Source organism: Phyllobates terribilis, unplaced genomic scaffold (assembly GCF_046119375.1).
Source record: "Phyllobates terribilis strain yellow unplaced genomic scaffold, ASM4611937v1 Scaffold_1__5_contigs__length_1240528914, whole genome shotgun sequence".
Lineage (NCBI taxonomy): Eukaryota > Metazoa > Chordata > Amphibia > Anura > Dendrobatidae > Phyllobates > Phyllobates terribilis.
The window spans coordinates 1,238,034,714-1,238,058,464 of record NW_027362761.1 but is presented as its reverse complement, the minus strand read 5'-3'; the positions used below and the strand labels follow the sequence as shown (position 1 = coordinate 1,238,058,464).

Sequence of the window (23,751 nt, the reverse complement as noted above, 5' to 3'; positions counted from 1 at the left end):
GTGTCGGCTCCTGTATAAAGCTGTTATAGTGTCGGCTCCTGTATAAAGCTGTTATAGTGTCGGCTCCTGTATACAGCTGTTATAGTGTCGGCTCCTGTATAAAGCTGTTATAGTGTCGGCTCCTGTATAAAGCTGTTATAGTGTCGCCTCCTGTATAAAGCTGTTATAGTGTCGGCTCCTGTATAAAGCTGTTATAGTGTCGGCTCCTGTATAAAGCTGTTATAGTGTCGGCTCCTGTATAAAGCTGTTATAGTGTCGCCTCCTGTATAAAGCTGTTATAGTGTCGGCTCCTGTATAAAGCTGTTATAGTGTCGGCTCCTGTATAAAGCTGTTATAGTGTCGGCTCCTGTATAAAGCTGTTATAGTGTCGGCTCCTGTATACAGCTGTTATAGTGTCGGCCACTGTATAAAGCTGTTATAGTGTCGGCTCCTGTATAAAGCTGTTATAGTGTCGGCTCCTGTATAAAGCTGTTATAGTGTCGGCTCCTGTATAAAGCTGTTATAGTGTCGGCTCCTGTATAAAGCTGTTATAGTGTCGGCTCCTGTATAAAGCTGTTATAGTGTCGGCCCCTGTATAAAGCTGTTATAGTGTCGGCCCCTGTATAAAGCTGTTATAGTGTCGGCTCCTGTATAAAGCTGTTATAGTGTCGGCCCCTGTACAAAGCTGTTATAGTGTCGGCCCCTGTATAAAGCTGTTATAGTGTCGGCCCCTGTATAAAGCTGTTATAGTGTCGGCCCCTGTATAAAGCTGTTATAGTGTTGGCTCCTGTATAAAGCTGTTATAGTGTCGGCCCCTGTACAAAGCTTTTATAGTGTCGGCCCCTGTATAAAGCTGTTATAGTGTCGGCCCCTGTATAAAGCTGTTATAGTGTCGGCTCCTGTATAAAGCTGTTATAGTGTCGGCCCCTGTATAAAGCTGTTATAGTGTCGGCTCCTGTATAAAGCTGTTATAGTGTCCGCCCCTGTATAAAGCTTTTATAGTGTCGGCCCCTGTATAAAGCTGTTATAGTGTCGGCCCCTGTATAAAGCTGTTATAGTGTCGGCTCCTGTATAAAGCTGTTATAGTGTCGGCCCCTGTATAAAGCTGTTATAGTGTCGGCTCCTGTATAAAGCTGTTATAGTGTCGGCCCCTGTATAAAGCTGTTATAGTGTCGGTCCCTGTATAAAGCTGTTATAGTGTCGGCTCCTGTATAAAGCAGTTATAGTGTCGGCCCCTGTATAAAGCTGTTATAGTGTCGGCTCCTGTATAAAGCTGTTATAGTGTCGGCCCCTGTATAAAGCTGTTATAGTGTCGGCTCCTGTATAAAGCTGTTATAGTGTCGGCCCCTGTATAAAGCTGTTATAGTGTCGGCACCTTGTATAAAGCTGTTATAGTGTCGGCTCCTGTATAAAGCTGTTATAGTGTCGGCTCCTGTATAAAGCAGTTATAGTGTCGGCCCCTGTATAAAGCTGTTATAGTGTCTGCTCCTGTATAAAGCTGTTATAGTGTCGGCCCCTGTATAAAGCTGTTATAGTGTCGGCTCCTGTATAAAGCTGTTATAGTGTCGGCCCCTGTATAAAGCTGTTATAGTGTCGGCCCCTGTATAAAGCTGTTATAGTGTCGGCTCCTGTATAAAGCTGTTATAGTGTCGGCCCCTGTACAAAGCTGTTATAGTGTCGGCCCCTGTATAAAGCTGTTATAGTGTCGGCCCCTGTATAAAGCTGTTATAGTGTCGGCCCCTGTATAAAGCTGTTATAGTGTCGGCTCCTGTATAAAGCTGTTATAGTGTCGGCCCCTGTATAAAGCTTTTATAGTGTCGGCCCCTGTATAAAGCTGTTATAGTGTCGGCCCCTGTATAAAGCTGTTATAGTGTCGGCTCCTGTATAAAGCTGTTATAGTGTCGGCCCCTGTATAAAGCTGTTATAGTGTTGGCTCCTGTATAAAGCTGTTATAGTGTCCGCCCCTGTATAAAGCTTTTATAGTGTCGGCCCCTGTATAAAGCTGTTATAGTGTCGGCTCCTGTATAAAGCTGTTATAGTGTCGGCTACTGTATAAAGCTGTTATAGTGTCGGCCCCTGTATAAAGCTGTTATAGTGTCGGCCCCTGTATAAAGCTGTTATAGTGTCGGCCACTGTATAAAGCTGTTATAGTGTCGGCCCCTGTATAAAGCTGTTATAGTGTCGGTCCCTGTATAAAGCTGTGATAGTGTCGGCCACTGTATAAAGCTGTTATAGTGTCGGCTCCTGTATAAAGCTGTTATAGTGTCGGCTCCTGTATAAAGCAGTTATAGTGTCGGCCCCTGTATAAAGCTGTTATAGTGTCGGCTCCTGTATAAAGCTGTTATAGTGTCGGCCCCTGTATAAAGCTGTTATAGTGTCGGCCCCTGTATAAAGCTGTTATAGTGTCGGCTGCTGTATAAAGCTGTTATAGTGTCGGCCCCTGTACAAAGCTGTTATAGTGTCGGCCCCTGTATAAAGCTGTTATAGTGTCGGCCCCTGTATAAAGCTGTTATAGTATCGGCCCCTGTATAAAGCTGTTATAGTGTCGGCTCCTGTATAAAGCTGTTATAGTGTCCGCCCCTGTATAAAGCTTTTATAGTGTCGGCCCCTGTATAAAGCTGTTATAGTGTCGGCCCCTGTATAAAGCTGTTATAGTGTCGGCTCCTGTATAAAGCTGTTATAGTGTCGGCCCCTGTATAAAGCTGTTATAGTGTCGGCTCCTGTATAAAGCTGTTATAGTGTCGGCCCCTGTATAAAGCTGTTATAGTGTCGGCCCCTGTATAAAGCTGTTATAGTGTCGGCCCCTGTATAAAGCTGTTATAGTGTCGGCCACTGTATAAAGCTGTTATAGTGTCGGCTCCTGTATAAAGCTGTTATAGTGTCGGCCCCTGTATAAAGCTGTTATAGTGTCGGCCCCTGTATAAAGCTGTTATAGTGTCGGCCACTGTATAAAGCTGTTATAGTGTCGGCTCCTGTATAAAGCTGTTATAGTGTCGGCCCCTGTATAAAGCTGTTATAGTGTCGGCCCTGTATAAAGCCGTTATAGTGTCGGCTCCTGTATAAAGCTGTTATAGTGTCGGCCCCTGTATAAAGCTGTTATAGTGTCGGCTCCTGTATACAACTGTTATAGTGTCGGCTCCTGTATAAAGCCGTTATAGTGTCTGCCCCTGTATAAAGCTGTTATAGTGTCGGCCCCTGTATAAAGCTGTTATAGTGTCGGCTCCTGTATAAAGCTGTTATAGTGTCGGCCCCTGTATAAAGCTGTTATAGTGTCGGCTCCTGTATAAAGCTGTTATAGTGTCGGCCCCTGTATAAAGCTGTTATAGTGTCGGCTCCTGTATAAAGCTGTTATAGTGTCGGCCCCTGTATAAAGCTGTTATAGTGTCGGCCCCTGTATAAAGCTGTTATAGTGTCGGCCCCTGTATAAAGCTGTTATAGTGTCGGCCCCTGTATAAAGCTGTTATAGTGTCGGCCCCTGTATAAAGCTGTTATAGTGTCGGCTCCTGTATAAAGCTGTTATAGTGTCGGCTCCTGTATAAAGCAGTTATAGTGTCGGCCCCTGTATAAAGCCGTTATAGTGTCGGCTCCTGTATAAAGCTGTTATAGTGTCGGCCCCTGTATAAAGCTGTTATAGTGTCGGCCCCTGTATACAACTGTTATAGTGTCGGCTCCTGTATAAAGCCGTTATAGTGTCTGCCCCTGTATAAAGCTGTTATAGTGTCGGCCCCTGTATAAAGCTGTTATAGTGTCGGCTCCTGTATAAAGCTGTTATAGTGTCGGCCCCTGTATAAAGCTGTTATAGTGTCGGCTCCTGTATAAAGCTGTTATAGTGTCGGCCCCTGTATAAAGCTGTTATAGTGTCGGCCCCTGTATAAAGCTGTTATAGTGTCGGCCCCTGTATAAAGCTGTTATAGTGTCGGCCACTGTATAAAGCTGTTATAGTGTCGGCTCCTGTATAAAGCTGTTATAGTGTCGGCCCCTGTATAAAGCTGTTATAGTGTCGGCCCCTGTATAAAGCTGTTATAGTGTCGGCCCCTGTATAAAGCTGTTATAGTGTCGGCTCCTGTATAAAGCTGTTATAGTGTCGGCCCCTGTATAAAGCTGTTATAGTGTCGGCCCCTGTATAAAGCTGTTATAGTGTCGGCCCCTGTATAAAGCTGTTATAGTGTCGGCCACTGTATAAAGCTGTTATAGTGTCGGCTCCTGTATAAAGCTGTTATAGTGTCGGCCCCTGCATAAAGCTGTTATAGTGTCGGCCCCTGTATAAAGCTGTTATAGTGTCGGCCCCTGTATAAAGCTGTTATAGTGTCGGCCCTGTATAAAGCCGTTATAGTGTCGGCTCCTGTATAAAGCTGTTATAGTGTCGGCCCCTGTATAAAGCTGTTATAGTGTCGGCTCCTGTATACAACTGTTATAGTGTCGGCTCCTGTATAAAGCCGTTATAGTGTCTGCCCCTGTATAAAGCTGTTATAGTGTCGGCCCCTGTATAAAGCTGTTATAGTGTCGGCTCCTGTATAAAGCTGTTATAGTGTCGGCCCCTGTATAAAGCTGTTATAGTGTCGGCTCCTGTATAAAGCTGTTATAGTGTCGGCCCCTGTATAAAGCTGTTATAGTGTCGGCTCCTGTATAAAGCTGTTATAGTGTCGGCCCTGTATAAAGCCGTTATAGTGTCGGCTCCTGTATAAAGCTGTTATAGTGTCGGCCCCTGTATAAAGCTGTTATAGTGTCGGCCCCTGTATACAACTGTTATAGTGTCGGCTCCTGTATAAAGCCGTTATAGTGTCTGCCCCTGTATAAAGCTGTTATAGTGTCGGCCCCTGTATAAAGCTGTTATAGTGTCGGCTCCTGTATAAAGCTGTTATAGTGTCGGCCCCTGTATAAAGCTGTTATAGTGTCGGCTCCTGTATAAAGCTGTTATAGTGTCGGCTCCTGTATAAAGCTGTTATAGTGTCGGCCCCTGTATAAAGCTGTTATAGTGTCGGCTCCTGTATAAAGCTGTTATAGTGTCGGCTCCTGTATAAAGCTGTTATAGTGTCGGCCCCTGTATAAAGCTGTTATAGTGTCGGCCCCTGTATAAAGCTGTTATAGTGTCGGCCCCTGTATAAAGCTGTTATAGTGTCGCCTCCTGTATAAAGCTGTTATAGTGTCGGCCTCTGTATAAAGCTGTTATAGTGTCGGCTCCTGTATAAAGCTGTTATAGTGTCGCCTCCTGTATAAAGCTGTTATAGTGTCGGCCTCTGTATAAAGCTGTTATAGTGTCGCCTCCTGTATAAAGCTGTTATGGTGTCGGCTCCTGTATAAAGCTGTTATAGTGTCGGCTCCTGTATAAAGCTGTTATAGTGTCGCCTCCTGTATAAAGCTGTTATAGTGTCGGCTCCTGTATAAAGCTGTTATAGTGTCGCCTCCTGTATAAAGCTGTTATAGTGTCGGCCTCTGTATAAAGCTGTTATAGTGTCGCCTCCTGTATAAAGCTGTTATAGTGTCGGCCCCTGTATAAAGCTGTTATAGTGTCGGCCCCTGTATAAAGCTGTTATAGTGTCGCCTCCTGTATAAAGCTGTTATAGTGTCGGCCTCTGTATACAGCTGTTATAGTGTCGGCTCCTGTATAAAGCTGTTATAGTGTCGCCTCCTGTATAAAGCTGTTATAGTGTCGGCCTCTGTATAAAGCTGTTATAGTGTCGGCTCCTGTATAAAGCTGTTATAGTGTCGCCTCCTGTATAAAGCTGTTATAGTGTCGGCCTCTGTATAAAGCTGTTATAGTGTCGCCTCCTGTATAAAGCTGTTATGGTGTCGGCTCCTGTATAAAGCTGTTATAGTGTCGGCTCCTGTATAAAGCTGTTATAGTGTCGCCTCCTGTATAAAGCTGTTATAGTGTCGGCTCCTGTATAAAGCTGTTATAGTGTCGCCTCCTGTATAAAGCTGTTATAGTGTCGGCCTCTGTATAAAGCTGTTATAGTGTCGCCTCCTGTATAAAGCTGTTATAGTGTCGGCCCCTGTATAAAGCTGTTATAGTGTCGGCCCCTGTATAAAGCTGTTATAGTGTCGCCTCCTGTATAAAGCTGTTATAGTGTCGGCTCCTGTATACAGCTGTTATAGTGTCGGCTCCTGTATAAAGCTGTTATAGTGTCAGCCCCTGTATAAAGCTGTTATAGTGTCGGCCCCTGTATGAAGCTGTTATAGTGTCGGCTCCTGTATAAAGCTGTTATAGTGTCGGCTCCTGTATACAGCTGTTATAGTGTCGGCTCCTGTATAAAGCTGTTATAATGTCGGCTCCTGTATAAAGCTGTTATAGTGTCGGCCCCTGTATAAAGCTGTTATAGTGTCGGCTCCTGTATAAAGCTGTTATAGTGTCGGCTCCTGTATAAAGCTGTTATAGTGTCGGCCCCTGTATAAAGCTATTATAGTGTCGGCTCCTGTATAAAGCTGTTATAGTGTCGCCTCCTGTATAAAGCTGTTATAGTGTCGGCCCCTGTATAAAGCTGTTATAGTGTCGGCCCCTGTATAAAGCTGTTATAGTGTCGGCTCCTGTATAAAGCTATTATAGTGTCGGCTCCTGTATAAAGCTGTTATAGTGTCGCCTCCTGTATAAAGCTGTTATAGTGTCGGCCCCTGTATAAAGCTGTTATAGTGTCGGCCCCTGTATAAAGCTGTTATAGTGTCGGCCCCTGTATAAAGTTGTTATAGTGTCGGCTCCTGTATAAAGCTGTTATAGTGTCGGCCACTGTATAAAGCTGTTATAGTGTCGGCCCCTGTATAAAGCTGTTATAGTGTCGGTCCCTGTATAAAGCTGTTATAGTGTCGGCCACTGTATAAAGCTGTTATAGTGTCGGCTCCTGTATAAAGCTGTTATAGTGTCGGCCCCTGTATAAAGCTGCTATAGTGTCGGCCCCTGTATACAACTGTTATAGTGTCGGCTCCTGTATAAAGCCGTTATAGTGTCTGCCCCTGTATAAAGCTGTTATAGTGTCGGCCCCTGTATAAAGCTGTTATAGTGTCGGCTCCTGTATAAAGCTGTTATAGTGTCGGCCCCTGTATAAAGCTGTTATAGTGTCGGCTCCTGTATAAAGCTGTTATAGTGTCGGCCCCTGTATAAAGCTGTTATAGTGTCGGCTCCTGTATAAAGCTGTTATAGTGTCGGCCCCTGTATAAAGCTGTTATAGTGTCGGCTCCTGTATAAAGCTGTTATAGTGTCGGCTCCTGTATAAAGCTGTTATAGTGTCGGCCCCTGTATAAAGCTGTTATAGTGTCGGCTCCTGTATAAAGCTGTTATAGTGTCGGCTCCTGTATAAAGCTGTTATAGTGTCGGCCCCTGTATAAAGCTGTTATAGTGTCGGCCCCTGTATAAAGCTGTTATAGTGTCGGCCCCTGAATAAAGCTGTTATAGTGTCGGCTCCTGTATAAAGCTGTTAAAGTGTCGGCTCCTGTATAAAGCTGTTATAGTGTCGGCCCCTGTATAAAGCCGTTATAGTGTCGGCCCCTGTATAAAGCTGTTATAGTGTCAGCCCCTGTATAAAGCCGTTATAGTGTCCGTCCCTGTATAAAGCTGTTATAGTGTCGGCCCTTGTATAAAGCTGTTATAGTGTCGTTCCCTGTATAAAGCTGTTATAGTGTCGGCCCTTGTATAAAGCTGTTATAGTGTCGGCTCCTGTATAAAGCCGTTATAGTGTCGGTCCCTGTATAAAGCTGTTATAGTGTCGGCCCTTGTATAAAGCTGTTATAGTGTCGGCTCCTGTATAAAGCAGTTATAGTGTCGGCCCCTGTATAAAGCTGTTATAGTGTCGGCTCCTGTATAAAGCTGTTATAGTGTCGGCCCCTGTATAAAGCTGTTATAGTGTCGGCCCCTGTATAAAGCTGTTATAGTGTCGGCTCCTGTATAAAGCTGTTATAGTGTCGGCTCCTGTATAAAGCTGTTATAGTGTCGGCCCCTGTACAAAGCTGTTATAGTGTCGGCCCCTGTATAAAGCTGTTATAGTGTCGGCCCCTGTATAAAGCTGTTATAGTGTCGTCCCCTGTATAAAGCTGTTATAGTGTCGGCTCCTGTATAAAGCTGTTATAGTGTCGGCCCCTGTATAAAGCTTTTATAGTGTCGGCCCCTGTATAAAGCTGTTATAGTGTCGGCCCCTGTATAAAGCCGTTATAGTGTCGCCCCTGTATAAAGCTGTTATAGTGTCGGCCCCTGTATAAAGCTGTTATAGTGTCGGCCCCTGTATAAAGCTGTTATAGTGTCGGCTCCTGTATAAAGCTGTTATAGTGTCGGCTCCTGTATAAAGCCGTTATAGTGTCTGCCCCTGTATAAAGCTGTTATAGTGTCGGCCCCTGTATAAAGCTGTTATAGTGTCTGCTCCTGTATAAAGCTGTTATAGTGTCGGCCCCTGTATAAAGCTGTTATAGTGTCGGCCCCTGTATAAAGCTGTTATAGTGTCGGCTCCTGTATAAAGCTGTTATAGTGTCGGCTCCTGTATAAAGCTGTTATAGTGTCGGCCCCTGTACAAAGCTGTTATAGTGTCGGCCCCTGTATAAAGCTGTTATAGAGTCAGCCCCTGTATAAAGCTGTTATAGTGTCGGCTCCTGTATAAAGCTGTTATAGTGTCGGCCCTGTATAAAGCTGTTATAGTGTCGGCTCCTGTATAAAGCTGTTATAGTGTCGGCTCCTGTATAAAGCTGTTATAGTGTCGGCCCCTGTATAAAGCTGTTATAGTGTCGGCCCCTGTATAAAGCTGTTATAGTGTCGGCTCCTGTATAAAGCTGTTATAGTGTCGGCTCCTGTATAAAGCTGTTATAGTGTCGGCTCCTGTATAAAGCTGTTATAGTGTCGGCTCCTGTATAAAGCTGTTATAGTGTCGCCTCCTGTATAAAGCTGTTATAGTGTCGGCTCTTGTATAAAGCTGTTATAGTGTCGGCTCCTGTATAAAGCTGTTATAGTGTCGCCTCCTGTATAAAGCTGTTATAGTGTCGCCTCCTGTATAAAGCTGTTATAGTGTCGGCTCCTGTATAAAGCTGTTATAGTGTCGCCTCCTGTATAAAGCTGTTATAGTGTCGGCTCCTGTATAAAGCTGTTATAGTGTCGGCTCCTGTATAAAGCTGTTATAGTGTCGGCTCCTGTATAAAGCTGTTATAGTGTCGCCTCCTGTATAAAGCTGTTATAGTGTCGGCTCCTGTATAAAGCTGTTATAGTGTCGCCTCCTGTATAAAGCTGTTATAGTGTCGGCCCCTGTATAAAGCTGTTATAGTGTCGGCCCCTGTATAAAGCTGTTATAGTGTCGGCCCCTGTATAAAGTTGTTATAGTGTCGGCTCCTGTATAAAGCTGTTATAGTGTCGGCCCCTGTATAAAGCTGTTATAGTGTCGCCTCCTGTATAAAGCTGTTATAGTGTCGGCTCCTGTATAAAGCTGTTATAGTGTCGGCTCCTGTATAAAGCTGTTATAGTGTCGGCCCCTGTATAAAGCTGTTATAGTGTCGGCCCTGTATAAAGCTGTTATAGTGTCGGCCCCTGTATAAAGCTGTTATAGTGTCGGCCCCTGTATAAAGCTGTTATAGTGTCGCCTCCTGTATAAAGCTGTTATAGTGTCGGCTCCTGTATAAAGCTGTTATAGTGTCGGCTCCTGTATAAAGCAGTTATAGTGTCGGCCCCTGTATAAAGCTGTTATAGTGTCGGCTCCTGTATAAAGCTGTTATAGTGTCGGCCCCTGTATAAAGCTGTTATAGTGTCGGCCCCTGTATAAAGCTGTTATAGTGTCGGCTCCTGTATAAAGCTGTTATAGTGTCGGCTCCTGTATAAAGCTGTTATAGTGTCGGCCCCTGTACAAAGCTGTTATAGTGTCGGCCCCTGTATAAAGCTGTTATAGTGTCGGCCCCTGTATAAAGCTGTTATAGTGTCGTCCCCTGTATAAAGCTGTTATAGTGTCGGCTCCTGTATAAAGCTGTTATAGTGTCGGCCCCTGTATAAAGCTTTTATAGTGTCGGCCCCTGTATAAAGCTGTTATAGTGTCGGCCCCTGTATAAAGCCGTTATAGTGTCGCCCCTGTATAAAGCTTTTATAGTGTCGGCCCCTGTATAAAGCTGTTATAGTGTCGGCCCCTGTATAAAGCTGTTATAGTGTCGGCTCCTGTATAAAGCTGTTATAGTGTCGGCTCCTGTATAAAGCTGTTATAGTGTCGGCTCCTGTATAAAGCCGTTATAGTGTCTGCCCCTGTATAAAGCTGTTATAGTGTCGGCCCCTGTATAAAGCTGTTATAGTGTCGGCTCCTGTATAAAGCTGTTATAGTGTCGGCCCCTGTATAAAGCTGTTATAGTGTCGTCCCCTGTATAAAGCTGTTATAGTGTCGTCCCCTGTATAAAGCTGTTATAGTGTCGGCTCCTGTATAAAGCTGTTATAGTGTCGGCCCCTGTATAAAGCTGTTATAGTGTCGGCTCCTGTATAAAGCTGTTATAGTGTCGGCTCCTGTATAAAGCTGTTATAGTGTCGGCCCCTGTACAAAGCTGTTATAGTGTCGGCCCCTGTATAAAGCTGTTATAGTGTCAGCCCCTGTATAAAGCTGTTATAGTGTCGGCTCCTGTATAAAGCTGTTATAGTGTCGGCCCTGTATAAAGCTGTTATAGTGTCGGCTCCTGTATAAAGCTGTTATAGTGTCGGCTCCTGTATAAAGCTGTTATAGTGTCGGCCCCTGTATAAAGCTGTTACAGTGTCGGCTCCTGTATGAAGCTGTTATAGTGTCGGCTCCTGTATAAAGCTGTTATAGTGTCGCCTCCTGTATAAAGCTGTTATAGTGTCGGCTCCTGTATAAAGCTGTTATAGTGTCGGCTCCTGTATAAAGCTGTTATAGTGTCGGCTCCTGTATAAAGCTGTTATAGTGTCGGCTCCTGTATAAAGCTGTTATAGTGTCGGCTCCTGTATAAAGCTGTTATAGTGTCGGCTCCTGTATAAAGCTGTTATAGTGTCGGCTCCTGTATAAAGCTGTTATAGTGTCGGCTCCTGTATAAAGCTGTTATAGTGTCGGCTCCTGTATAAAGCTGTTATAGTGTCGGCTCCTGTATAAAGCTGTTATAGTGTCGCCTCCTGTATAAAGCTGTTATAGTGTCGGCCCCTGTATAAAGCTGTTATAGTGTCGGCCCCTGTATAAAGCTGTTATAGTGTCGGCCCCTGTATAAAGTTGTTATAGTGTCGGCTCCTGTATAAAGCTGTTATAGTGTCGGCCCCTGTATAAAGCTGTTATAGTGTCGCCTCCTGTATAAAGCTGTTATAGTGTCGGCTCCTGTATAAAGCTGTTATAGTGTCGGCTCCTGTATAAAGCTGTTATAGTGTCGGCCCCTGTATAAAGCTGTTATAGTGTCGGCCCTGTATAAAGCTGTTATAGTGTCGGCCCCTGTATAAAGCTGTTATAGTGTCGGCCCCTGTATAAAGCTGTTATAGTGTCGCCTCCTGTATAAAGCTGTTATAGTGTCGGCTCCTGTATAAAGCTGTTATAGTGTCGGCCCTGTATAAAGCTGTTATAGTGTCGGCCCCTGTATAAAGCTGTTATAGTGTCGCCTCCTGTATAAAGCTGGTATAGTGTCGGCCCTGTATAAAGCTGTTATAGTGTCGGCCCTTGTATAAAGCTGTTATAGTGTCGGCCCCTGTATAAAGCTGTTATAGTGTCGGCCACTGTATAAAGCTGTTATAGTGTCGGCCCCTGTATAAAGCTGTTATAGTGTCGGCCCCTGTATAAAGCTGTTATAGTGTCGGCCCCTGTATACAGCTGTTATAGTGTCGGCCCTGTATAAAGCTGTTATAGTGTCGGCCCCTGTATAAAGCTGTTATAGTGTCGCCTCCTGTATAAAGCTGTTATAGTGTCGGTCCTGTATAAAGCTGTTATAGTGTCGGCTCCTGTATAAAGCTGTTATAGTGTCGGCCCCTGTATAAAGCTGTTATAGTGTCGCCTCCTGTATAAAGCTGTTATAGTGTCGGCTCCTGTATAAAGCTGTTATAGTGTCGGCCCCTGTATAAAGCTGTTATAGTGTCGGCCCTGTATAAAGCTGTTATAGTGTCGGCCCTGTATAAAGCTGTTATAGTTTCGGCTCCTGTATAAAGCTGTTATAGTGTCGGCCCCTGTATAAAGCTGTTATAGTGTCGGCCCTGTATAAAGCTGTTATAGTGTCGGCCCCTGTTTAAAGCTGTTATAGTGTCGGCCCTGTATAAAGCTGTTATAGTGTCGGCCCTGTATAAAGCTGTTATAGTGTCGCCCCTGTATAAAGCTGTTATAGTGTCGGCCCCTGTATAAAGCTGTTATAGTGTCGGCCCCTGTTTAAAGCTGTTATAGTGTCGGCCCTGTATAAAGCTGTTATAGTGTCGGCCCCTGTTTAAAGCTGTTATAGTGTCGGCCCTGTATAAAGCTGTTATAGTGTCGGCCCCTGTATAAAGCTGTTATAGTGTCGCCTCCTGTATAAAGCTGTTATAGTGTCGGCTCCTGTATAAAGCTGTTATAGTGTCGGCCCCTGTATAAAGCTGTTATAGTGTCGGCCCCTGTATAAAGCTGTTATAGTGTCGGCCCCTGTATAAAGCTGTTATAGTGTCGGCCCCTGTATAAAGCTGTTATAGTGTCGGCCCCTGTATAAAGCTGTTATAGTGTCGGCCCCTGTATAAAGCTGTTATAGTGTCGGCCCCTGTATAAAGCTGTTATAGTGTCGGCCCTTGTATAAAGCTGTTATAGTGTCGGCTCCTGTATAAAGCTGTTATAGTGTCAGCCCCTGTATAAAGCTGTTATAGTGTCGGCCCCTGTATAAAGCTGTTATAGTGTCGGCCCCTGTATAAAGCTGTTATAGTGTCGGCCCCTGTATAAAGCTGTTATAGTGTCGGCCCCTGTATAAAGCTGTTATAGTGTCGGCTCCTGTATAAAGCTGTTATAGTGTCGCCTCCTGTATAAAGCTGTTATAGTGTCGGCTCCTGTATAAAGCTGTTATAGTGTCGCCTCCTGTATAAAGCTGTTATAGTGTCGGCTCCTGTATAAAGCTGTTATAGTGTCGGCTCCTGTATAAAGCTGTTATAGTGTCGGCTCCTGTATAAAGCTGTTATAGTGTCGGCTCCTGTATAAAGCTGTTATAGTGTCGGCTCCTGTATAAAGCTGTTATAGTGTCGGCTCCTGTATAAAGCTGTTATAGTGTCGCCTCCTGTATAAAGCTGTTATAGTGTCGGCCCCTGTATAAAGCTGTTATAGTGTCGGCCCCTGTATAAAGCTGTTATAGTGTCGGCCCCTGTATAAAGTTGTTATAGTGTCGGCTCCTGTATAAAGCTGTTATAGTGTCGGCCCCTGTATAAAGCTGTTATAGTGTCGCCTCCTGTATAAAGCTGTTATAGTGTCGGCTCCTGTATAAAGCTGTTATAGTGTCGGCTCCTGTATAAAGCTGTTATAGTGTCGGCCCCTGTATAAAGCTGTTATAGTGTCGGCCCTGTATAAAGCTGTTATAGTGTCGGCCCCTGTATAAAGCTGTTATAGTGTCGGCCCCTGTATAAAGCTGTTATAGTGTCGCCTCCTGTATAAAGCTGTTATAGTGTCGGCTCCTGTATAAAGCTGTTATAGTGTCGGCCCTGTATAAAGCTGTTATAGTGTCGGCCCCTGTATAAAGCTGTTATAGTGTCGCCTCCTGTATAAAGCTGTTATAGTGTCGGCCCTGTATAAAGCTGTTATAGTGTCGGCCCTTGTATAAAGCTGTTATAGTGTCGGCCCCTGTATAAAGCTGTTATAGTGTCGGCCACTGTATAAAGCTGTTATAGTGTCGGCCCCTGTATAAAGCTGTTATAGTGTCGGCCCCTGTATAAAGCTGTTATAGTGTCGGCCCCTGTATACAGCTGTTATAGTGTCGGCCCTGTATAAAGCTGTTATAGTGTCGGCCCCTGTATAAAGCTGTTATAGTGTCGCCTCCTGTATAAAGCTGTTATAGTGTCGGCCCTGTATAAAGCTGTTATAGTGTCGGCTCCTGTATAAAGCTGTTATAGTGTCGGCCCCTGTATAAAGCTGTTATAGTGTCGCCTCCTGTATAAAGCTGTTATAGTGTCGGCTCCTGTATAAAGCTGTTATAGTGTCGGCCCCTGTATAAAGCTGTTATAGTGTCGGCCCTGTATAAAGCTGTTATAGTGTCGGCCCTGTATAAAGCTGTTATAGTGTCGGCTCCTGTATAAAGCTGTTATAGTGTCGGCCCCTGTATAAAGCTGTTATAGTGTCGGCCCTGTATAAAGCTGTTATAGTGTCGGCCCCTGTTTAAAGCTGTTATAGTGTCGGCCCTGTATAAAGCTGTTATAGTGTCGGCCCTGTATAAAGCTGTTATAGTGTCGCCCCTGTATAAAGCTGTTATAGTGTCGGCCCCTGTATAAAGCTGTTATAGTGTCGGCCCCTGTTTAAAGCTGTTATAGTGTCGGCCCTGTATAAAGCTGTTATAGTGTCGGCCCCTGTATAAAGCTGTTATAGTGTCGCCTCCTGTATAAAGCTGTTATAGTGTCGGCTCCTGTATAAAGCTGTTATAGTGTCGGCCCCTGTATAAAGCTGTTATAGTGTCGGCCCCTGTATAAAGCTGTTATAGTGTCGGCCCCTGTATAAAGCTGTTATAGTGTCGGCCCCTGTATAAAGCTGTTATAGTGTCGGCCCCTGTATAAAGCTGTTATAGTGTCGGCCCCTGTATAAAGCTGTTATAGTGTCGGCCCTTGTATAAAGCTGTTATAGTGTCGGCTCCTGTATAAAGCTGTTATAGTGTCAGCCCCTGTATAAAGCTGTTATAGTGTCGGCCCCTGTATAAAGCTGTTATAGTGTCGGCCCCTGTATAAAGCTGTTATAGTGTCGGCCCCTGTATAAAGCTGTTATAGTGTCGGCCCCTGTATAAAGCTGTTATAGTGTCGGCTCCTGTATAAAGCTGTTATAGTGTCGGCCCCTGTATAAAGCTGTTATAGTGTCGGCCCCTGTATAAAGCTGTTATAGTGTCGGCCCCTGTATAAAGCTGTTATAGTGTCGGCCCCTGTATAAAGCTGTTATAGTGTCGGCCCCTGTATAAAGCTGTTATAGTGTCGGCCCCTGTATAAAGCTGTTATAGGGTCGGCTCCTGTATAAAGCCGTTATAGTGTCGGCCCCTGTATAAAGCTGTTATAGTGTCGGCCCTTGTATAAAGCTTTTATAGTGTCGGCCCCTGTATACAGCTGTTATAGTGTCGGCCCCTGTATACAGCTGTTATAGTGTCGGCCCCTGTATAAAGCTGTTATAGTGTCGGCCCTTGTATAAAGCTGTTATAGTGTCGGCCCCTGTATACAGCTGTTATAGTGTCGGCTCCTGTATACAGCTGTTATAGTGTCGGCCCCTGTATACAGCTGTTATAGTGTCGGCCCCTGTATAAAGCTGTTATAGTGTCGGCCCCTGTATACAGCTGTTATAGTGTCGGCTTCTGTATAAAGCTGTTATAGTGTCGGCCCCTGTATACAGCTGTTATAGTGTCGGCTTCTGTATAAAGCTGTTATAGTGTCGGCTCCTGTATAAAGCCGTTATAGTGTCGGCCCCTGTATAAAGCTGTTATAGTGTCGGCTCCTGTATACAGCTGTTATAGTGTGGGCCCCTGTATAAAGCTGTTATAGTGTCGGCCCTTGTATAAAGCTGTTATAGTGTCGGCCCCTGTATACAGCTGTTATAGTGTCGGCTCCTGTATACAGCTGTTATAGTGTCGGCCCCTGTATACAGCTGTTATAGTGTCGGCTTCTGTATAAAGCTGTTATAGTGTCGGCCCCTGTATACAGCTGTTATAGTGTCGGCTTCTGTATAAAGCTGTTATAGTGTCGCCCCTGTTTAAAGCTGTTATAGTGTCGGCCCCTGTATAAAGCTGTTATAGTGTCGGCCCCTGTATAAAGCTGTTATAGTGTCGGCCCCTGTATAAAGCTGTTATAGTGTCGGCCCCTGAATAAAGCTGTTATAGTGTCGGCCCCTGTATAAAGCTGTTATAGTGTCGGCCCCTGTATAAAGCTGTTATAGTGTCGGCCCCTGTATAAAGCTGTTATAGTGTCGGCCCCTGTATAAAGCTGTTATAGTGTCGGCTCCTGTATAAAGCTGTTATAGTGTCGGCCCTTGTATAAAGCTGTTATAGTGTCGGCCCCTGTATACAGCTGTTATAGTGTCGGCTCCTGTATACAGCTGTTATAGTGTCGGCCCCTGTATACAGCTGTTATAGTGTCGGCCCCTGTATAAAGCTGTTATAGTGTCGGCCCCTGTATACAGCTGTTATAGTGTCGGCTTCTGTATAAAGCTGTTATAGTGTCGGCCCCTGTATAAAGCTGTTATAGTGTCGGCTCCTGTATAAAGCTGTTATAGTGTCGGCCCCTGTATAAAGCTGTTATAGTGTCGGCTCCTGTATACAGCTGTTATAGTGTCGGCTCCTGTATAAAGCTGTTATAGTGTCGGCCCTTGTATAAAGCTGTTATAGTGTCGGCCCCTGTATAAAGCCGTTATAGTGTCGGCTTCTGTATAAAGCTGTTATAGTGTCGGCCCCTGTATAAAGCTGTTATAGTGTCGGCTCCTGTATAAAGCTGTTATAGTGTCGGCCCCTGTATAAAGCCGTTATAGTGTCGGCTCCTGTATACAGCTGTTATAGTGTCGGCTTCTGTATAAAGCTGTTATAGTGTCGGCCCCTGTATACAGCTGTTATAGTGTCGGCCCTTGTATAAAGCTGTTATAGTGTCGGCCCCTGTATACAGCTGTTATAGTGTCGGCTCCTGTATACAGCTGTTATAGTGTCGGCCCCTGTATACAGCTGTTATTGTGTCGGCCCCTGTATAAAGCTGTTATAGTGTCGGCCCTTGTATAAAGCTGTTATAGTGTCGGCTCCTGTATACAGCTGTTATAGTGTCGGCTCCTGTATAAAGCTGTTATAGTGTCGGCCCTTGTATAAAGCTGTTATAGTGTCGGCTCCTGTATACAGCTGTTATAGTGTCGGCCCCTGTATACAGCTGTTATAGTGTCGGCCCCTGTATAAAGCTGTTATAGTGTCGGCCCCTGTATAAAGCTGTTATAGTGTAGGCCCCTGTATAAAGCTGTTATAGTGTCGGCCCCTGTATAAAGCTGTTATAGTGTCGGCCCCTGTATGAAGCTGTTATAGTGTCGGCCCCTGTATAAAGCCGTTATAGTGTCGGCCCCTGTATACAGCTGTTATAGTGTCGGCCCCTGTATAAAGCTGTTATAGTGTCGGCCCCTGTATACAGCTGTTATAGTGTCGGCCCCTGTATAAAGCTGTTATAGTGTCGGCCCCTGTATAAAGCTGTTATAGTGTCGCCCCTGTATAAAGCTGTTATAGTGTCGGCCCCTGTATAAAGCTGTTATAGTGTCGGCCCCTGTATAAAGCTGTTATAGTGTCGGCCCCTGTATGAAGCTGTTATAGTGTCGGCCCCTGTATAAAGCTGTTATAGTGTCGGCCCCTGTATAAAGCTGTTATAGTGTCGGCCCCTGTATAAAGCTGTTATAGTGTCGGCTCCTGTATAAAGCTGTTATAGTGTCGGCTCCTGTATAAAGCTGTTATAGTGTCGCCTCCTGTATAAAGCTGTTATAGTGTCGGCCCCTGTATAAAGCTGTTATAGTGTCGGCCCCTGTATAAAGCTGTTATAGTGTCGGCCCCTGTATAAAGTTGTTATAGTGTCGGCTCCTGTATAAAGCTGTTATAGTGTCGGCCCCTGTATAAAGCTGTTATAGTGTCGCCTCCTGTATAAAGCTGTTATAGTGTCGGCTCCTGTATAAAGCTGTTATAGTGTCGGCTCCTGTATAAAGCTGTTATAGTGTCGGCCCTGTATAAAGCTGTTATAGTGTCGGCCCCTGTATAAAGCTGTTATAGTGTCGGCCCTGTATAAAGCTGTTATAGTGTCGGCTCCTGTATAAAGCTGTTATAGTGTCGGCTCCTGTATAAAGCTGTTATAGTGTCGGCCCCTGTATAAAGCTGTTATAGTGTCGGCTCCTGTATGAAGCTGTTATAGTGTCGGCTCCTGTATAAAGCTGTTATAGTGTCGCCTCCTGTATAAAGCTGTTATAGTGTCGGCTCCTGTATAAAGCTGTTATAGTGTCGGCTCCTGTATAAAGCTGTTATAGTGTCGGCTCCTGTATAAAGCTGTTATAGTGTCGGCTCCTGTATAAAGCTGTTATAGTGTCGGCTCCTGTATAAAGCTGTTATAGTGTCGGCTCCTGTATAAAGCTGTTATAGTGTCGGCTCCTGTATAAAGCTGTTATAGTGTCGGCTCCTGTATAAAGCTGTTATAGTGTCGGCTCCTGTATAAAGCTGTTATAGTGTCGCCTCCTGTATAAAGCTGTTATAGTGTCGGCCCCTGTATAAAGCTGTTATAGTGTCGGCCCCTGTATAAAGCTGTTATAGTGTCGGCCCCTGTATAAAGTTGTTATAGTGTCGGCTCCTGTATAAAGCTGTTATAGTGTCGGCCCCTGTATAAAGCTGTTATAGTGTCGCCTCCTGTATAAAGCTGTTATAGTGTCGGCTCCTGTATAAAGCTGTTATAGTGTCGGCTCCTGTATAAAGCTGTTATAGTGTCGGCCCCTGTATAAAGCTGTTATAGTGTCGGCCCTGTATAAAGCTGTTATAGTGTCGGCCCCTGTATAAAGCTGTTATAGTGTCGGCCCCTGTATAAAGCTGTTATAGTGTCACCTCCTGTATAAAGCTGTTATAGTGTCGGCTCCTGTATAAAGCTGTTATAGTGTCGGCCCTGTATAAAGCTGTTATAGTGTCGGCCCCTGTATAAAGCTGTTATAGTGTCGCCTCCTGTATAAAGCTGGTATAGTGTCGGCCCTGTATAAAGCTGTTATAGTGTCGGCCCTTGTATAAAGCTGTTATAGTGTCGGCCCCTGTATAAAGCTGTTATAGTGTCGGCTCCTGTATAAAGCTGTTATAGTGTCGGCCCCTGTATAAAGCTGTTATAGTGTTGGCCCCTGTATAAAGCTGTTATAGTGTCGGCCCCTGTATACAGCTGTTATAGTGTCGGCCCCTGTATAAAGCTGTTATAGTGTCGGCCCCTGTATAAAGCTGTTATAGTGTCGGCCCCTGTATAAAGTTGTTATAGTGTCGGCTCCTGTATAAAGCTGTTATAGTGTCGGCCCCTGTATAAAGCTGTTATAGTGTCGGCCCCTGTATAAAGCTGTTATAGTGTCGCCTCCTGTATAAAGCTGTTATAGTGTCGGCCCCTGTATAAAGCTGTTATAGTGTCGGCCCCTGTATAAAGCTGTTATAGTGTCGGCCCCTGTATAAAGTTGTTATAGTGTCGGCTCCTGTATAAAGCTGTTATAGTGTCGGCCCCTGTATAAAGCTGTTATAGTGTCGCCTCCTGTATAAAGCTGTTATAGTGTCGGCTCCTGTATAAAGCTGTTATAGTGTCGGCTCCTGTATAAAGCTGTTATAGTGTCGGCCCCTGTATAAAGCTGTTATAGTGTCGGCCCTGTATAAAGCTGTTATAGTGTCGGCCCCTGTATAAAGCTGTTATAGTGTCGGCCCCTGTATAAAGCTGTTATAGTGTCACCTCCTGTATAAAGCTGTTATAGTGTCGGCTCCTGTATAAAGCTGTTATAGTGTCGGCCCTGTATAAAGCTGTTATAGTGTCGGCCCCTGTATAAAGCTGTTATAGTGTCGCCTCCTGTATAAAGCTGGTATAGTGTCGGCCCTGTATAAAGCTGTTATAGTGTCGGCCCTTGTATAAAGCTGTTATAGTGTCGGCCCCTGTATAAAGCTGTTATAGTGTCGGCTCCTGTATAAAGCTGTTATAGTGTCGGCCCCTGTATAAAGCTGTTATAGTGTTGGCCCCTGTATAAAGCTGTTATAGTGTCGGCCCCTGTATACAGCTGTTATAGTGTCGGCCCTGTATAAAGCTGTTATAGTGTCGGCCCCTGTATAAAGCTGTTATAGTGTCGGCCCCTGTATACAGCTGTTATAGTGTCGGCCCTGTATAAAGCTGTTATAGTGTCGGCCCCTGTATAAAGCTGTTATAGTGTCGCCTCCTGTATAAAGCTGTTATAGTGTCGGTCCTGTATAAAGCTGTTATAGTGTCGGCTCCTGTATAAAGCTGTTATAGTGTCGGCCCCTGTATAAAGCTGTTATAGTGTCGCCTCCTGTATAAAGCTGTTATAGTGTCGGCTCCTGTATAAAGCTGTTATAGTGTCGGCCCCTGTATAAAGCTGTTATAGTGTCGGCCCTGTATAAAGCTGTTATAGTGTCGGCCCTGTATAAAGCTGTTATAGTTTCGGCTCCTGTATAAAGCTGTTATAGTGTCGGCCCCTGTATAAAGCTGTTATAGTGTCGGCCCTGTATAAAGCTGTTATAGTGTCAGCCCCTGTTTAAAGCTGTTATAGTGTCGGCCCTGTATAAAGCTGTTATAGTGTCGGCCCTGTATAAAGCTGTTATAGTGTCGCCCCTGTATAAAGCTGTTATAGTGTCGGCCCCTGTATAAAGCTGTTATAGTGTCGGCCCCTGTTTAAAGCTGTTATAGTGTCGGCCCTGTAAAAAGCTGTTATAGTGTCGGCCCCTGTTTAAAGCTGTTATAGTGTCGGCCCTGTATAAAGCTGTTATAGTGTCGGCCCCTGTATAAAGCTGTTATAGTGTCGCCTCCTGTATAAAGCTGTTATAGTGTCGGCTCCTGTATAAAGCTGTTATAGTGTCGGCCCCTGTATAAAGCTGTTATAGTGTCGGCCCCTGTATAAAGCTGTTATAGTGTCGGCCCCTGTATAAAGCTGTTATAGTGTCGGCCCCTGTATAAAGCTGTTATAGTGTCGGCCCCTGTATAAAGCTGTTATAGTGTCGGCCCCTGTATAAAGCTGTTATAGTGTCGGCCCCTGTATAAAGCTGTTATAGTGTCGGCCCTTGTATAAAGCTGTTATAGTGTCGGCTCCTGTATAAAGCTGTTATAGTGTCAGCCCCTGTATAAAGCTGTTATAGTGTCGGCCCCTGTATAAAGCTGTTATAGTGTCGGCCCCTGTATAAAGCTGTTATAGTGTCGGCCCCTGTATAAAGCTGTTATAGTGTCGGCCCCTGTATAAAGCTGTTATAGTGTCGGCTCCTGTATAAAGCTGTTATAGTGTCGCCTCCTGTATAAAGCTGTTATAGTGTCGGCTCCTGTATAAAGCTGTTATAGTGTCGGCTCCTGTATAAAGCTGTTATAGTGTCGGCTCCTGTATAAAGCTGTTATAGTGTCGGCTCCTGTATAAAGCTGTTATAGTGTCGGCTCCTGTATAAAGCTGTTATAGTGTCGGCTCCTGTATAAAGCTGTTATAGTGTCGGCTCCTGTATAAAGCTGTTATAGTGTCGGCTCCTGTATAAAGCTGTTATAGTGTCGCCTCCTGTATAAAGCTGTTATAGTGTCGGCTCCTGTATAAAGCTGTTATAGTGTCGGCTCCTGTATAAAGCTGTTATAGTGTCGGATCCTGTATAAAGCTGTTATAGTGTCGGCTCCTGTATAAAGCTGTTATAGTGTCGGCTCCTGTATAAAGCTGTTATAGTGTCGGCTCCTGTATAAAGCTGTTATAGTGTCGCCTCCTGTATAAAGCTGTTATAGTGTCGGCCCCTGTATAAAGCTGTTATAGTGTCGGCCCCTGTATAAAGCTGTTATAGTGTCGGCCCCTGTATAAAGTTGTTATAGTGTCGGCTCCTGTATAAAGCTGTTATAGTGTCGGCCCCTGTATAAAGCTGTTATAGTGTCGCCTCCTGTATAAAGCTGTTATAGTGTCGGCTCCTGTATAAAGCTGTTATAGTGTCGGCTCCTGTATAAAGCTGTTATAGTGTCGGCCCCTGTATAAAGCTGTTATAGTGTCGGCCCTGTATAAAGCTGTTATAGTGTCGGCCCCTGTATAAAGCTGTTATAGTGTCGGCCCCTGTATAAAGCTGTTATAGTGTCGCCTCCTGTATAAAGCTGTTATAGTGTCGGCTCCTGTATAAAGCTGTTATAGTGTCGGCCCTGTATAAAGCTGTTATAGTGTCGGCCCCTGTATAAAGCTGTTATAGTGTCGCCTCCTGTATAAAGCTGTTATAGTGTCGGCCCTGTATAAAGCTGTTATAGTGTCGGCCCTTGTATAAAGCTGTTATAGTGTCGGCCCCTGTATAAAGCTGTTATAGTGTCGGCCACTGTATAAAGCTGTTATAGTGTCGGCCCCTGTATAAAGCTGTTATAGTGTCGGCCCCTGTATAAAGCTGTTATAGTGTCGGCCCCTGTATACAGCTGTTATAGTGTCGGCCCTGTATAAAGCTGTTATAGTGTCGGCCCCTGTATAAAGCTGTTATAGTGTCGCCTCCTGTATAAAGCTGTTATAGTGTCGGCCCTGTATAAAGCTGTTATAGTGTCGGCTCCTGTATAAAGCTGTTATAGTGTCGGCCCCTGTATAAAGCTGTTATAGTGTCGCCTCCTGTATAAAGCTGTTATAGTGTCGGCTCCTGTATAAAGCTGTTATAGTGTCGGCCCCTGTATAAAGCTGTTATAGTGTCGGCCCTGTATAAAGCTGTTATAGTGTCGGCCCTGTATAAAGCTGTTATAGTGTCGGCTCCTGTATAAAGCTGTTATAGTGTCGGCCCCTGTATAAAGCTGTTATAGTGTCGGCCCTGTATAAAGCTGTTATAGTGTCGGCCCCTGTTTAAAGCTGTTATAGTGTCGGCCCTGTATAAAGCTGTTATAGTGTCGGCCCTGTATAAAGCTGTTATAGTGTCGCCCCTGTATAAAGCTGTTATAGTGTCGGCCCCTGTATAAAGCTGTTATAGTGTCGGCCCCTGTTTAAAGCTGTTATAGTGTCGGCCCTGTATAAAGCTGTTATAGTGTCGGCCCCTGTATAAAGCTGTTATAGTGTCGCCTCCTGTATAAAGCTGTTATAGTGTCGGCTCCTGTATAAAGCTGTTATAGTGTCGGCCCCTGTATAAAGCTGTTATAGTGTCGGCCCCTGTATAAAGCTGTTATAGTGTCGGCCCCTGTATAAAGCTGTTATAGTGTCGGCCCCTGTATAAAGCTGTTATAGTGTCGGCCCCTGTATAAAGCTGTTATAGTGTCGGCCCCTGTATAAAGCTGTTATAGTGTCGGCCCCTGTATAAAGCTGTTATAGTGTCGGCCCTTGTATAAAGCTGTTATAGTGTCGGCTCCTGTATAAAGCTGTTATAGTGTCAGCCCCTGTATAAAGCTGTTATAGTGTCGGCCCCTGTATAAAGCTGTTATAGTGTCGGCCCCTGTATAAAGCTGTTATAGTGTCGGCCCCTGTATAAAGCTGTTATAGTGTCGGCCCCTGTATAAAGCTGTTATAGTGTCGGCTCCTGTATAAAGCTGTTATAGTGTCGGCCCCTGTATAAAGCTGTTATAGTGTCGGCCCCTGTATAAAGCTGTTATAGTGTCGGCCCCTGTATAAAGCTGTTATAGTGTCGGCCCCTGTATAAAGCTGTTATAGTGTCGGCCCCTGTATAAAGCTGTTATAGTGTCGGCCCCTGTATAAAGCTGTTATAGGGTCGGCTCCTGTATAAAGCCGTTATAGTGTCGGCCCCTGTATAAAGCTGTTATAGTGTCGGCCCTTGTATAAAGCTGTTATAGTGTCGGCCCCTGTATACAGCTGTTATAGTGTCGGCCCCTGTATACAGCTGTTATAGTGTCGGCCCCTGTATAAAGCTGTTATAGTGTCGGCCCTTGTATAAAGCTGTTATAGTGTCGGCCCCTGTATACAGCTGTTATAGTGTCGGCTCCTGTATACAGCTGTTATAGTGTCGGCCCCTGTATACAGCTGTTATAGTGTCGGCCCCTGTATAAAGCTGTTATAGTGTCGGCCCCTGTAT

The 23,751-nt window shown here is 44.8% G+C and overlaps 1 protein-coding gene across 1 annotated transcript in view; it reads left to right on the top strand.

The window, feature by feature from the left end:
- LOC141173669 (uncharacterized) overlaps positions 1-23,751 on the top strand; it is a 155,114-nt gene that overhangs the window by 102,669 nt on the left and 28,694 nt on the right. The window lies entirely within an intron of this gene.